The following is a 17,232-nucleotide window of genomic DNA, read 5'->3' as shown; positions in this document are numbered from 1 at the left end:
GAGCAATTCGAGGCGATTGCTTTGCGGATATCTGGGGCCCTCTTAAGCTGCCTGTCACAGGTGAAGGAGTCTCAGAATAATTATCACAGTCTGTCTTGCTTTGACGCTGTAAGGATTCTGTAGCTGTGAAATAAATTACCTCTATGTTTGCTATGGGATTTGATTATAGGAGATAACAAGAAATGGACATGACACTTGGAACTGTTTCTTTTTTGGATGTATTTTCTACTGACACCTCTATATCTCTGTATAGGCAAATATTAATATTGATGGTTAGCTGTTTAACTAACTAACATTAGTTACATGAACATTAACTAACATTTAAGTTTAAAACTTCAATGGCGTGTGAAACATTTGAAGTGTGCTATAACTTTTAAAACTGGTCACATGTATGCATTTCTCCTGGAATATCACTGAAGACGATCCATGAAACATTTTTCTTTGACTTAGTAATTACTTAGCAACATTTAACTATGGCTTAGCAAGTGCCCAAACAAATGCCATAGACATCACCTAGAGCACAATAGCAAATGGCATACCCTAACAACTTGAAACAATTTATTATGCAGTTATTGCCGATTACTGGTGTTGTTAAGGTGTCTACCTTAACAACACCAGTAGTCAGCAATAACTGCATAGCAATGACCTAGCAATCACCTAAAAATGCCCCATTAACCATTCCAGAACACCTTAGAAACACGCTAGCAGCTATCTAGAACACCCTGTATTTATAACAATGTATTTAAAAAAAATAAGAACACCTTAGTAACTGCATATAAGTTATTAACTTCCTAACAACACTCTAGCAACCATTTAACAATGCCCTAGCAACCATACAGAACACTTTGGCAACATGTTAACAACTATTCAGAACCCTCTCTCAACTGCATAGCAATGTATTAAAAACAATAAGAACACTGTAGTAACTACACAAAAATGCCTTAGCAACACCCTAGCAACCACCTAACAATGCCCTATCAACTGTCCAAAACATCATAACAATACGCTAGCAACTATTTAGAACACCGTCTCAACTGAATAGTGATTTATTGTAAACACAATAAGAAGACCTTAGTGATTGCATGGCAATGCCTTAGCAACCACTTAGAAACACCCTAACAACCACCCAGAACAAACACCTTAGCAACATACTTGCAACTATCCAACTATCCATAGCAATGGATTACGAAGAACACCTTAGTAAAAATGCCCTAACAACCATCCAGAACACCTTAGCAACTATATAGCATCACCCTGGTCACCACCCACAACTCTCTATGATTTTAATAAACTACCAAAGTTTATTAAAATCAAACAGGATCCATAAAAAGGGCAAAGAGACATAGATAGAGCTGACACACCTGTTATCTGTGTAGTAAATGTTTGTAGCAAGACAAGGACGATTTCTCTACTGGGCACAATGTAACATTTGAAGACCAGACATGTGATACGTCCACAAGCACTCAAGCTGAATGTCAGTGTAAAAGATCCTTCATTTTCAACCTGGCAGGCCTTCCTCAACTCCCTCTCTCCCTCGCTTTGCTCTGCGGCATTTAAACTAGCCGTATTCTCATGGCTTCTTTGATGCACCGTCTCTTTTAAATTTATAGCTCAGTCAGAGCCAGGTGTAGAACTTGGAACTGCGGGTTAAAAGCCCTTTTATTGCACAGTTTTATGAAACCAGGACGAGGAAACAAGAAACTGAGTTTTGGAGATTAGAGAAGGAGATAACTGTTTGTATTCCTCCTTGAAATTCCAGGAGATAATGGAGGACATTCGCTTTATGGACTCCAGAGGAAGAAAATAGGATATATGAACATCTTCCCCCGCAGGAGTTTGGATCTTGTGAGAGATTGTGTTGTGGGTTAGGAGCTTGACATGAGCGAGAGAGGGAAAGCTGCAAAATTGAGAGACTGTGGTTTTACAAGAGAAATATTAAACTGCTGCTGTGTTCTTCCTCGAATGTTCTTTGAGGACGAAAACAATGGGTCTCATTCACAATAATCGCGTGGATTGATTCATATTTCTCATGAAAAATCTCTTCCTAATTAACGTTCATAAACACATTCATTTGTTATTGTCACCTCAATGTAGGTGAATTTTTGGAGTCTTCTCTTTTTTTAGTGCTGTCAAATTATCAATCGCAATTAATCGCATAATAAAGGTTTTTGTTTACATAATGTCTATGCGTACCGTGAATATTTATCATCTATGTATAAAGACACACATGCGCCATGTATTTTGAAAATATTCACATGAATATATTTATATTTATAAAAAGGATATCATACATAAATATATTTCATATATAAACATGACATATTGTTCTTAAATATATACGTGCATGTGTGTGTATTTATGTTTTCTTTAATAATTAATATTCTACATTATTTATAATGTATTTATAAATAATAAATATACACAGCTTACACACATATTATATAAACAAAAAACTTTTATTTTGGATGTGATTAATTGCAATTCATCGTTTGACAGCAATATAATAAAAAAAATATTTAGATTTATTTTCTTGCATTTTTGCCTTTATTGCGATAGATCGAGTCAAAATGGGAGAGAGAGTGGTGGCGCTATTGGAAACGATCCTGAAGAGCGACGGCACTGTATGTCAGCAAACTGCCAACAATTTGGAGTACTTTAAAATAAACACTGTGTGCACAAGGTTAGCCATTTACATAAAACTTTCAATTGTGAGATTAAAAGTCACAATTATATTTCTAAATGTTTTACGAGTCTGAAAACAAGCTTCCATACTCACCCAATCCTCAAGCAATGCCAAGTCCATGATTATCACCAGTTCTCGCAATTATACAGACCCAGATTACAGACATCTTATTAGCCAGCTGCACATATGCGTTTATCTGCGATATTCAGAGAAACCTCGTGGCTGAAGCTATAATGCAGCTTTTCTCACTCATTCAATGTATGTATTTACGATTAAATTGTATTCTATAATTTATTTATGGATTATATAATACAATTTATGCAACATACTTCAATATAGGCTAATTATAAATTTAAAATAATTTGTATTATGAATTTTTTTGTCGAATTGTGATTTTTTTTCTTAAAAAATTAGTGCAAGCATTTAATGTACAGTTTTCACGAACCTCATAAAAAAGTACATTTGCGCCAGTTTGAATCTCACTGTGTATTATTCATCCTAAATGGTAATGTATATCAAAAATATATTTGAAAAATGACCCAATGATTTCGTCGGTTCCTGATAGATAAAATCAAATACCAGCACACGTGCATTTCCAAACAACACTTTGGTATTCTGGTAGAAAAGCATCACATTACAGAAGTAAAATGGGTTGTGAATGGCATGTCATGTTGACAAAGTGTGTCTTTGTGTCCATCTCTCGTATATCCCCGAGGGCTGGATTATGGATTGTACCAGTGTCCAGGGGCCTCTGACTTCTAGGAATCTCTTAAAACCTCAGAAGACTGGCTAGGATCTCACCATCCCACGTTTTTTCCAAGTTGTCTAACACTGGATGAACTTTCAAATGTAGATTCGAGACGAGCCTAATCATTCAGTCCTGTCAATCATCATTAGAGTCAATGTAAGCAGCAATCAATGCCCAATCCTAGCAACAATTCTTCCAGCATTCCTTCAACTACCAATCTCCTCCTCTGTTTATGTTATTCTCACTTTACGTAATACCACAAGAGGGGGATTGCCTCAGGTTCCTCAGGTTCCTTCAGCCTCCTTTGAGGACAACAATACAAGATTTTTTACTGTCAGCCATCAGTATGTGGATGGACTGATGGTTAACAGTGAAAACTAGTGAACCTTTGGGCAATTTTTTTAAATCTCTTACCAGAGGATAAGGGGTTGCACTAAGTGCAGCATGCCTCCAAAAACAAGTACCCATTGGTGCCTTTGGACCTTCTAACTTCTTCAGATTGGAAATAGAATTGACTACCAAATGCTTTTCTGCCTTTGAAAAAAGTCTACTTCTTTTATGACTGACTGATGTGACGTCTCAAGGTTACAACCAGAAAGAGATCAGCCAAAGAAGCACTATAAATAAGGACAAAGACCCTGTGCACAAGAAAAGGTTATTAGTGTGGGAGTCTAGTGTCACTGTTGTCAGTCAAGTCATACTTTAGCTGAATAAATAGGAGAGTCTGGCTTACCAAACCGCTGTTTTCATCGACCTTATTTAAAGGAATTAAAGCTATTTCTTTTCCACTCCTTCCTTACTTTCTCTTTTCTTTGCTTTCATTACATCCGCCAGCCCCTCTTACCTCCAATTATGGACATGCTTTCATCTGTACGCTCAGGAATGAACTGATAGGATCAGGATAGTTGAAGAAAGAGCCATTGTCTTGTTCATTTTTCATGGTACTCATGCCACCTCTCTGTTTTAGCCCAGTTTTAAAGGAATAGTTTATCCAAACATGGAAGTGCTGTCACATCATTCACAATTATTTTCGTTTTGTGTAGAAGAATGCTAAAATGCATGGAATGCTAAAAAAGTTATCGACTTCTATTGAGTTATATTGAACCGAGGAGGTAAAGATAGCAACAAGGATATACATATTCTTGTTGATTTACTATGTTACTGCACAAACTAGAAATTTTGGGAGAAGTTGAGGTTTCTTTGTAGGACAGTGTGGATACACTCGACTCGAACCCGCCATTTCCTGGTACAACAAAAAAGATTTGAGAAATGAGCTGTTAAAACTTGTCCTATTTATTTTTCCTCAGAGTAACTCACTCTTTGGAGGAGTTGTATTGTTTGACAGAGGGGTCTGGGATTTTGTAAGCATTTTTTTTCTCTGAGACTGTTGCTTCTCCAAGACAAAAAGGCCGGCGTAAAGCTTCTATGATTAATACTTCCAAACCCTTGTGTTCGGCCGAGTCATTGAAAAAAATCTCTTTCTAAGCCTCCCAATGTTTGATGACTGTGGCTTATTTTTGCCGCAGTTAGTGCCCCATAAATCATGGCTCATGTTTTATAGAGTTCATAGTTGAGCTTTAAGCAACATTGAAGTTAATGAGGCTTAACAACAAATACTAACAATCCTGTAACTGTACACTCTGCCACATTGAACTGACCTCCCTGCGAGATGTTATTTTTAACAAGTTCATGAAATCATAAATCACTTGTTTCTAGACTGGATAAGTACACTCACATATAGTAAGAAATGCATGACCACTTGCTAACGGCTAACTGGTCCCAAAAGTGCCTGTGTTGGATTTGTTGAGATACATTAAAGTACGCTCTGCTGTTTGTAGGAGTTCCTCGAAAAGCAGTTACTTGTGTAATGGCGGTGCAGAAATCTGAGTTCCTTGAGGACCCCAGGGGCCTGGGCCTCTCTCAGGATTGCAGCCCCCAAAGGGCCACGGTAATTAGGCCAGGTGAATGGGGTGGCAGCCTGATATAGTAGGGCCTTGTTCCCGCTGCTGTCCACCTATTGTCTGGGTGGATTTCATCCAGGAAATAGATAGGAAGGCTGGACCGTAAGTATGAATAATGTAGACATAATAGAAGATTTGGCAATTGGAAGAATCGATTGGACAAAGGACACAGTGGCCATATGTCCCAGGTAAAGGGTTGACTGAACCTTTTGTTGGCGCCAGTAATAATGATGTCATGCCTTTCTTCTTAAATTCAAGTCTCCAAGAACATTCTTGGAGAGGGTCAGTAACTGTGTTTCCATTACCCTTCAAATTGTGCAAATGTAAAATGCAAATTGACAATATGTGCAAACACATCAATTTTGCAAAAACTCCCAATTTTCTCAAAAAAACGAATAGGGTGTTTTTTCAGAAAATCCTGAAACTGCAATTTTTTTCTACATTTCCTTAACGAATAACGTATTTATTTAACATAATATAACCTCCAAAAAAACATCTCATGCGTGGCTGATCCCAAGCATAAAGGGATTTTCTTCCTCTTAATGCTAACCCCCTTATTTACTCTGGATTACATCTACGACATGTCCACTGGAGCTGGCCACTCTCGTCAGTGTTTGTGTTTATACCAGCATCACCACGGCATCTTAACGAAATTTCCAGAAGTGGCTCTCTCTACGCTTCTTTGCTACATAAAGATATATGCCTACATCTCCATTGAATAAAAATAATGGCTAGTGTCCAACATCCATCACCATGATTTCTTCAAGGATAAAAGTCACATAACAGTGCCTAATGTAAATGCTACTATTTTGCAATAGTATTTTTATTGACATTTCTAAAATACAGCAAACGTTTAGTGAAAATCTATAATGGGAACGCAGCTTTCCTTAAAAAAACAGTCTTTCATTTGGTTATCTTTGAAAGACGCATTTTTAATGTTTCACTCACATCTAATTAAATACAACGTCTAACCAAACTGATGTCCATACTATTAAAAAAAAAAGAATCTATTCTACTCGGATCAAAAACTGCTCAAATATCTAAGAAAATAGGCTGTACATCTGTGCCGAAACACAAAGATGAGCAAATCTGCCAAAGGGAGAAGTGTGAAGTGAATGGATATATTGTGTATTCCCGTTAGCCATGGTTACTGGCTTTTTCTTTTCGCCTGAAACTGTCTCTTCCAAGCCCCCTCTCTCGCTCTCTCTCTCTCTCTCTTTCTCTCTATCTTTCACTCTCTCTGGTGCACTGAGCTGCTGCCGGCAAGATAAGGGCTGGTCTCTCCGAGTTTAGGCTTAACGTAATCCCTCACCCCACCCCCCAAAAAGACAGTGCTTGTGCTCATCCACACGGAGACGGAAAACAGAGGATGTGGGGAGGATGAGGGAGGAAGGATTGTGGGGCACTGCCCCACATTTGGAGTTATTTATTTGAGCATGAAATGACTACAAAGAAATACAACATGTGGTGGTGCTGGGTAGGGAAATGTCCTGTTCTCTCTGTGATCACAGACACTAGCTAATCTTTTGACAAGATGAACCCAAAGAGGGGATCCTGGAGCCCTGAGGCCCGTCTACCTGAGAGTGGAGATTCTAGCTAGAAAGCACAGAGCTCAGAATCAGACAATGTGTTCTAGTCTACTACATCTATCTTGATTTCTTTCCTAACCCCAACCGTTCTGACGGTTGTCTTGTTAAAAAGGAGTTTTACCCTGGCGTGAAAGAAACCTGCATGGTATCGCTCAAAACGCCTGCGGTCTGCTGCTTGGTGGTCGTCTGCAAGATATACAGCTAGTTCACATTTCCCATCCCAGAGTTAACATCAAAAGCTTTCCTGGGGCTGAATAGTCAATATTTGTGTTACCGGTTTAGAACCTCAATGCCTCAATATTCACTTCTGAATGTCTGGAGCCACCATGATCCAAAAGCATTATCAAAAGACAGTTAAAAATGGTTTGTTGTGATGTGATCCAATCACTTCACTTGAGATGTTAATATCTGCAAATGCTTCTCCAGGAAAAGTCTGAACGTGTAAATTTGCTTACTAATGTTAATTTTCTTATTGTTTCGAGTAACACAGTCTAGAGCAGTAGCACTCAATACGATATGGATTTTAAGTAAATCTCCAGTTCAAGATATTGGACTCTGGTGCACTTGAACTTAACGCTCTCTCTGTCTTGACGTTAAGTTGAACTCGCCTCAATATATAATGCCGATAACTTGAACTGGTCTCAATCACAAAACTAAGATAAGGCTTATTAACTAATAATGTTGGAAACATGTTTGTCGATATCTTTAAATTATTATAATCTGCTTCAATATAGAATAGTTTGGGTGAGCTGATTCACAATCGTTTTGGTCACTATTGCTATCAATCCATGCAATTGTTCTGCCTTCTCATTGGTTGGTTGGCATGTAGGGCGTTTTCACAAAAGCTGCTGGAATGTTACAGAATATTGGGTTGAAAAAGTCACTGAAAAATCCATTGTACGCGTCAAGGAGTCAATATTAATATTATCAGTTCATTTTTCTTGAGATTTAAATTGACTTAATGCAAACCCACTTCTGAATAGCTATAATCCATTCTTCTATTTTACAATGCTTCTGACATGTTGAAGCAAGTGCCTGTAAAATAGTTCAGCATTAAACATTGCTGACCTTGATTTTTCCTTCAAAAAATAAGAACATTAAAATCCATTACAACAATTTTACTTACTTCACGTGGCTTTCTTCTGCATGAAACAGAATAGTAAAAGCAAACTTTTATTATCGTCTGTAGTTGTTCTTTATAGTTCTGGTATTAGACCAATACTGCCTATTATCCAATTCACAGTTCAAACACTGTTCTTATTTGATTTGCATTGTTTTTTGATTATGCAGCATGCTGCTGGAGCTGCTAAATGAGAAACAACACGCATACAGCCAGTCTGACCCTGACGCAGAAAGAATAATCAATCACACTTTCGATCAAGAGAAGGAGTCGAGGCGGGAAGATGAAAGCGTTTTCAAAAAAATACAAAAAAGAATAGAGAGAATAAAACAAAACTTGCAACTCAAATGGTTTTCACTAAATATCAGCAGAGTTCACAAACAGGGTCTTTCTGTCTCTTTGGTAAAATCCTGAGAAGAACGTCAGCTGAAAGACAGACTCGAATTTCCATTCGCTTTTGTTTCTCACAGCCGCTTCAAAGGACCGCCCAGACAAAAGTTCCAATAGTGCAAGCTTATTTATTTATTTACAAATTTCTCTTTTATTCCTCACAAAATTGTCGCATTGTTCTTCGAGAAAGCACCATGGGTGGTCTGCCAAAACTAGTGTGGAAAAAAGGAACCACTTTTGAAGGATGTCACAAAGAATTTTATACAATTGCATTAAATCTTTAAATCTCATTGCATGTTAACAGTGGTACTTGCCTGAATTAACATAATAGCATTATTATACACACAAAAAATGACAATGAGAATGGAGAGTTGACTAAACATTTGCGATAAAGCAACTGAGAACATTAATCATTCGATTCGCATTTCTACAGCATTTCATAACGCATTGCTTATTAAGTGATCTATTTAGTTTTCTTATCACTTGCCTCTGTACGCGGTTTGACTGCACATTGCTGTTTGCGTATGCAGGTTTAATATTGCAATAAAACGCGGAGCATAAATATTTACGCCTTAGCTTACTTAATTACACCCTGTTGAAATGCACAATTGCATCTTAACAGGTCAACCACACTACGTGCAGAGAACGGGCGCAAGATCTGAGATGAATGTTGATGGCTGTAGCCAAAAAATTCCTGGAGTCACCTTTGATTTGTAGTGAACAAGTACGTGGGAACCTGTTATGTCAAAAAACCATCATGTGCAGCATGCATAGTGGGCTGCTTTTACAGTCTGTCAGTTGCAAAGACCTGTTACAGTCTGAATTATCATTACATCGCAGGACGAAGCAATAATAAGGGTTCCAGTGTTCGCTTTTATTTCTGTTTATGTGGCTTGTTTATATGATGCAATTCCTTGGAAAACAATCAGACATTTAAAATGACTCATTTCGATTATACCTTATTCAAAGCATCTGTAGATACAAACATATAGACCTTATATTTTATATTATATATAAATATATTTAATATAACAAACTATTTTTCTTAAATGTATACGTGCATGTTTTGTGTATATATATATATATATATATATATATATATATATATATATATATATATATGTGTGTGTGTGTGTTTGTGTGTGTAAACTGATAATTGCTTTAAATATATTTTGATAAATTTCAGAATATTTATAGCTGTGTAGAAATAATGATAAGTAGCAATAATAAAGTATTAGACTTTATTATTATTCAATGGTATATTGCATTATAAAACAGGCCTTTGACCTTCAGAGGTTAGTAATGAATGATTTAGTTCAATTAATATTTAAAACAATCATATATACGATATTGTATGATAAAATATTTATATTATATAATATAATATCTCCTAAAGATTTTTGAATATATTAATATTTACATGAATATACTGTAGGGTAAAAAAAAATAAATTGGCATGCACATTTGCACTGTACTACAAGTATAAAACAGTAAAAGATCTTAAAAATAAGACTCTTTTCCATATTTTTCACATACATCTTTTCCCTATTAATACAAACTAGAACCGTTGTGGTTCCACTTGACATCAGTTGCATCTTAGCGATCCAGGTGATGAATTAAACACATCTGCTGTCTCCTTAGGGAGGAACACCTTGTTTGCTTGCCAGCATTTCTTGTCATTACCCAACCAGCTGGCAGGCCAACTATTTCTCAGGCATGTATCTTTCTCTCCCATGTTTACTAGTTAGCCTGCTCGCATTTTCCACCAAAATACACACCATTTGACTCACAGATCAGAGTTTTGATTATCAGAATAGATTAACTAGGTCACTGTTACTAAAATGTATTCACTGTCATGTGGTGTGACCAACAAAATAATGTGGTCAAACCAGTATATATAGTTTGACCACATTATTTTGTTGGTCACACCACATGACAGTTATATATTGTTATATATAACAACCTTTTATTGGCAATTAAAATTATATAATGTCAAGTGGTGCGACTCTAAACCTAGTTATATTTCTATATGTATATTTCAAGAAATTTTATTGATTTATTGATAAGTAAATGAAACACAGGATGTGTGTTTGGTTGTTTTGAACATTATCAACATTATCAAAATACATGGTAAAATAATATTGCTTAGCCAATAGTATCACAACTTACCCAGAGCAGATTTGCAGACGTTGTGATTGTCACATGGTGCAGTCAACAATATCACGTAGTAAAAACTAACACACAAAATAAAAAAATCTATGTACAGTATCAACAACTCTCAAAAATTTAACTACTTAAGTAGTTTAAACTTACAAAATGTCATGTGGTGCAAACTCGAAACCTAAGGATATTTATGAAATAATTCATGAAATGTGATAAATGAATAATAATTATTAAAAATAATTAACTTATATTTACCCATAAATATTCAACCTGATCTCACAGCAATTTGTACATGTTTGATGGCTAATTTGTATGAATTTGTATGACCTCAAATGCACAAATTTGTAAATTTTGTGAAAAAAAATCATACAAGGTGGCAAGTCCGAAGGAATTCGTATGAAGGTCTAAACCAAACCCGTTCCTAAACCCACCCCACACATAAATCATAAAAATTAGCCACCTCAAAAAAAAAAAAAAAGTATGAATTGGCCGTGAGACAGCATTGAAATATTACCAAAAACATGCTAATGTAATATTCCATAAGTCAGTCGTGGCATAAGGTTCCAAAATAAGATGTATGTTATTGATTAAACCATGTGGTAGGCCTCAAATGAAGGGTCAATTTCCTCCACCAGCCCAATAGCAGAGAATGCTGAGTCATAGCAGGGTTTTATATCCACAACCCACAAACTCATTGAAGAGATTTATGCAGAGGAGCTCAGATAGCTATGAGAATCTGTCGTCCATCCATTTCTCGGTTCCACTCACCCCTCTGATCAAGCCCACGCTTGCCTCCCAGAGCTCCAGCGTGACAAATCCCAATCAATACTCATTACCTTGACAGTCTCTCGGCTCGTGTGCCATACCACCGAAAACATCTGCCAGCGATCTCAAGTTCACACCGCTCAATGCCATTAGCGTAGCCTCTGGATTCGTGTTCTTACATTTAGCCTTTGGTCCTTCAACAAGCGGGATCTCCTCTTCCGATTGGAGGTTAAGAGGGAGAGGCGAATTCCATCAAACTGTCGGATTATATCAGTATTAAGTCTGCGGTTTGGTAAATTATTCATCACCTTACTCGTTAGTTTCTTATTGCCTGACATTGCGTTTTAAACCCAAGAATGTTTCTGATCTTCCGACAACATGATATCCTCACGGTTTTTGTCAAATAGACAGGAAACATCTTCAGTGATCCGATTATAATGGATGCATTTACACTTGGCTTTTAATGTGGTGAAGATGAGAAAACCAGCTTGTTTTGACTCGTTTGAAACATCAGAAAAGGTATATTCTCAGTTCAATACAAGTTGAGCGCAATTTACACTACTCGTGTAATATTGAACAACACATTACAACTAAAAAAAAACGAATTTTGGGTTACATTTTACTTTATTTAGACATTCTACCAAGTAACTTTGTATCATGTCCACTACGAGTCAACTAATTCTCCTTGATTTGCAACTAGATGTCCACTAACTCTCACAGTAGACTGTTAGCATAGGTTTAGGATTAGTATAATAAGCTGACATACATTTGAAAACTTTCTCATAGTCAGTATATGTTGTGGACTCATCAAAATAAAGATATTAAACAGACAAAGACTGCTAGTTGACATGTAGCTGGAAAGTTACTTACTGTTAGTAAAATGTCTAAAGTGGACTATCAAAAAAAAATACTACCAAATTTTGCATAATGTACTAACAACGCACGCATCGCACCTGCTTTACGACATGTTTTTTTCAGGCGTTAAATAGTGCTGCAAATACCTGTGATTTGACGAGAGCAAACGTTAGTAAATAGCGTTGCGTGATTTATTTGTAATACTATCCTGCCATAAATTTGACATCTGAAAGGGAAACTCCTACAAATTCATATTCAAAAAATAGCTGTCCATGCCTTTTTAGCGCTAATTCTTCAACTGTGAGTCTTTAGTGAATCCTGACTATTTTGTCGTTTATCCCAACGACATAATATCGAAACATTCACTTTCTCATAAATGCTAATTTAACAAGCGCTACATTTATAATCATGCTCGTTCTCTTTCCAGTGCTGGAACTGCTGCTAGAAATTCTCTCGGTTATCTTGCACGTATGATTTGTACGTCTTGGAAGAGTGGGTGCTTTTGCTTCACTGAGCAATGCGAAATGCACTTTTTGACAGTTAATAAATTGTGCATCTTCGCAACCGACCTGATTACTATTCATGTTAGTCTGCATGAAAACAAAAATCACGATACGGAAATGACAATGACACGTGTTTCACAGACTCATGTTTCCACCTCCGCTGCCAAATTCTGTACGATAAACAGTTTGTGACGCATGTGAACAGAGTGCTAGGCTTTCTTTTCTTTTGAAGTTTTTGTCGTCTGGGAAGATGCATGGCAAATGCAACGGTGAAAACATTCACTGGTACAAAACATTTCATTAAAATGATCAGTTTAAATGTCGATATGAAATCAAGTGCGGTCATAAATGTTTCTGTGGCGAGTGTCATGTTTACAATTATAGTCCATCAGTCAACATTTAGTAAGAACTTGAATTCTGATTGCTTGCCTTTTACCTGAACACAGTCGCTGTCGGTAAAGATAAATATATCATCTCTGAGCAGTGCGTATCATGCTTGTGTCCAGCTGACCGTTAAGGTCACTGCCATGGTGCTCAAATATGTACAGCAAACATGAAATCTCAGCCAGAGTCTATTCATATGCATTCTCAGGCCAATAACTCTTTAACCTTGGACCATATGCAGCCTCTGCAGATTCGTGGCCGTTTGGTCTATTGCTAAAGTGATGAACTGGCATTAGCATTAGCCTGGAATTCCCCACAGAGCGCGTCCAAACCCCCAAGCTGTCCGACGTCTGCATGTTTATTTGTGCATGAGAGGCTGGATATGTGTAAACCTGTCAGAGATTTTCCGCCAAGAACTCCCAAGGTGAGAGCGAGTGACCTCCACCAACTGTCCCTGACATCGCTCCTGCTTGCATCTTTATCTTCTCTTCTGTCCAGCCCAAGGGATCCAATTCCGCCGCTTTATTATTGCTGAATAGATGCAGAGACAACTGTAAGCATACAATTATATGCAGTCAAATCATTTGTAGGTTGATTTCTCTGTAAACACAGATTCACTCAATCAATCAATCAATCAATCAATCAATATGCACTTTATACAGTACATATATTTATACAATTTCTGCATGACTAAAAATATGTAAAATAGAAAAAACTTGCATAATGACAAAAGTGTTGTTCATCTGTTCTGATATTAAAATGAAAATGAGGATAAAAATAACCTTACTGAATAGTTTTGTTTTAGTAGTTTTGTTTGTTAGAGAGAATAAAATAAAAAGTAAAAGTGAAATTGTTATTATTATTTTTTATTATTATTATTGATTAAATTGTTCTGAAACTAAATTGTATATATATATATATATATATATATATATATATATATATATATATATATATATATATATATATATATATGTTTTATACATTTTGTTAAGAATTTTATGCCAGCCCATTACACATCAGTAAAGTCAAACACATTTAATTAAAACAAATAACACATATTCATAATTGACAAATGTTTATATAGTTGTCCCATATGACATGAGTTATCGAGTTTTTGAGTTTTTATAACACACACACAGATAGCGAAAGAAAAAGAGAGAGAAATCTGAAATTAAATTGTAAATGTTTTATGTCATATAAAACAACTTTTTTGACAGGTTGTAAAATGTCATATGGGACAACTGTACTGTATAAATATTTATGAATTACAAATACATAATATCTGTTTTCAAAACTAAATTGGATATACATTGTTTAGTTAAAGATGAAAACATTTACATGTAGTTAAATTGTTAAGAAGAAACTTACTGGTTGCACGACATGACATTTTTAGAGTCATTAAGTGTAATAAGAATCAAAAATTGCTATATATATATATATATATATATATATATATATATATATATATTTTTTTTTTTTTTTTTTTTTTTACGTATATAAAGTTTGTTTTCAATCTTAGAAAATCTTATATTTTCTAAAATCTTGGTAAAATACGTTTACAAAACATTCAAACAATATTAAATGTTCCTATTGTTATGTTAAACTGTAAGTGCTACAAAATAATGAATCCCTCTCTCACTTGTCTTGAAGACAGGACTTTGTCATAAAACGTAAAGTTTGCCCTCCACACCTCCTGAGCACAGCAACATGTTCCAACAGGCTTACTGGATTCAGAGATGTTTTGCAATAAGCGGCTGTTTTCTGCTTGGATAATTAGGCTGTCAGGCCCACATTGCACAGACTTCCGACAGTTTAAACTTTGGAAACATCAAAGAGCCGATAGCGGTAAATGAGGTGCATCCAGTCATGTTGAGTGAAACTCTTCAGGTCGCAGCGAGATCGCTCAGTTTCCTTGCAAGACTTCAGAATGACATAAAACAGCAAATAAGATAAAGCATGTTATGCTCCAAAAAAAAAGTCTGCACATATTTATTGTTTCATAAAGTTCCATTATTGGTGAGGTTTAAATTAAAAAAGCATCAAGCTAGCCTGTGCTTGCGTTCAGATTTATACTAATTAATTATCTTTTAATGCATACACTATGATATGCATACAGTATGCATGACGTAAATATCGTCATTAAACGTATTGTACATATTCCAGTTTTTCTAACTGTAAGTATGCTTGGCTTACTTTTAGATTATCTAAAAGGCGACACTTCGAAAGACTATTCACGTAAACAAAATATATGTATAGTTTAGGCTTAAGATAAATTTGCCTTTTTAACCCAATGTTTCATTTTCTATGTGAACTTGAATCTATCTGTGTGTGAAATCCAGTATTTTCAATTAAAATCAATGCAATGGTAAACAGGATTTTCGCAACATATTATTTTACGCACATTTGCCGAGTTGACCAACAGAAAGCTATGCTTTGCATAGGTACATATTAACTTTTGTAGAAGTTATATATGCATAAATAAATAAATTTATTAGATTTACTGTTGCTTGGCAAATTTTAATTTTTACTGTAATTGCCTTAAAAAAAAAACAACACGCTAAAGCTTAAGATTTTGCTACACAAATTTGCTGGGTACTATATATCGATGCACTACCCAGCAGGCTCATAATGTCATAAAAGATTGATATTTGGTAAAATTTTGGTCAGGTGACGTCATACAGATGTCAGCCTACGCAGATATTTTTTAGGTTGTGTGACCAAAACGTTAAGTCAACGTCAAATACTGACTTTCATTGTCAACCGAAATGCAACGTCTGTCCGACATCACGTCGACATCACATATATAGACAAGACTATAAAAATATAAAATTTTAGCTAAAACCACAATCTTACTGCATTCAACTACCGTTATATGGAAAGAGTTAAACGAAGATTCTGCGTCTGTCTGCCAAATATTCAACCGCATTAAAAATAACAGCGTATAGGTTTGAAACGACACGTTTCTCAACGAACAACAACAAAAAAGAAATTTGTAGTTGAACAATTCATTTGTATAAGCACAAGAGCAAAAAAAAAGCATTTTCCAGATAAAAATCTAATTTATTTTCACACGCTCGTATTTAATTGGAAATATATTGGTGCTCTCTGAAATACTTAGAGCTGTAAAGACATTTTAATTGGGGAAAATGACACGATGATAAACTTGTATGGGCTGTAGAAAATGAGGCAGAAAGAAATGATATGGTGCAAATAACGGCCGCCTGACACGAGATGATGATGTTGGTTTATGAGGGCGGCCTAATGATCAATTTGCATGAGTCGAACGAAAGCTATTACAGCCAAAACGCTCTCGTCGCAGAAGCATTAATGTCCAGGAGAGAACAAATAACAAGCAAAGGTGCGCGGTTAAGCGTGCGTAATCATCCCACTCCAACATTAATCCATTTTCTATTTAGCGCGTCTTTTTTTTTAAATCGCTAATTTGATAAAGCTATTGGCGCCATGAATATTGACGCGATTGGCCTAACTGGATGTGGACCGCTGGGTCCCTCGGAGGCCATTATGAAGGATGGACAGCTGGTCCCTGGCTCGGGCCGGCCAGAATCAATCTCTAGTAAACAAGGCCGTTCTGTTGGGTGGGGAGGAGGGGTAATTGAGTTTTCTGTCATGTTATGGCGGCAGAACAGGGACTCCATCGGGCGTGGAGCAGTTGGCTGCCCCGTATCCTGCCGGGCACCAGAACCCACCATTATGGTGTCATCTCAATTGCCTTTTCAATGTCTCCATGAAAATTGGATTTGATGTAATCTTGCTAACTATACTTAAGTGCATTATGGATGCATTTAATCTTTATTTGCTATGGATTTATGCAGGATGAGACGACGGGGCAGCAGTGCGCGAACAGCCACATACGCACCGGACAGACATGTGTACAGAAAAAGAGTATGGAATTCATTTCAGAAAATTATTATTATAAATTTTAATGATCGTATTACGGAATAATTATGAATAATCGCATAGTCACTGTTTAAATGTTATATTAATATGTTAATTGTTTCATTAACATTGTGAAATAAATAAACAGAGATATACTTTTGCTGTGTAATA

Source organism: Puntigrus tetrazona, chromosome 15 (genome assembly GCF_018831695.1).
Source record: "Puntigrus tetrazona isolate hp1 chromosome 15, ASM1883169v1, whole genome shotgun sequence".
Classification (NCBI taxonomy): domain Eukaryota; kingdom Metazoa; phylum Chordata; class Actinopteri; order Cypriniformes; family Cyprinidae; genus Puntigrus; species Puntigrus tetrazona.
This window is presented reverse-complemented; position numbering follows the sequence as displayed.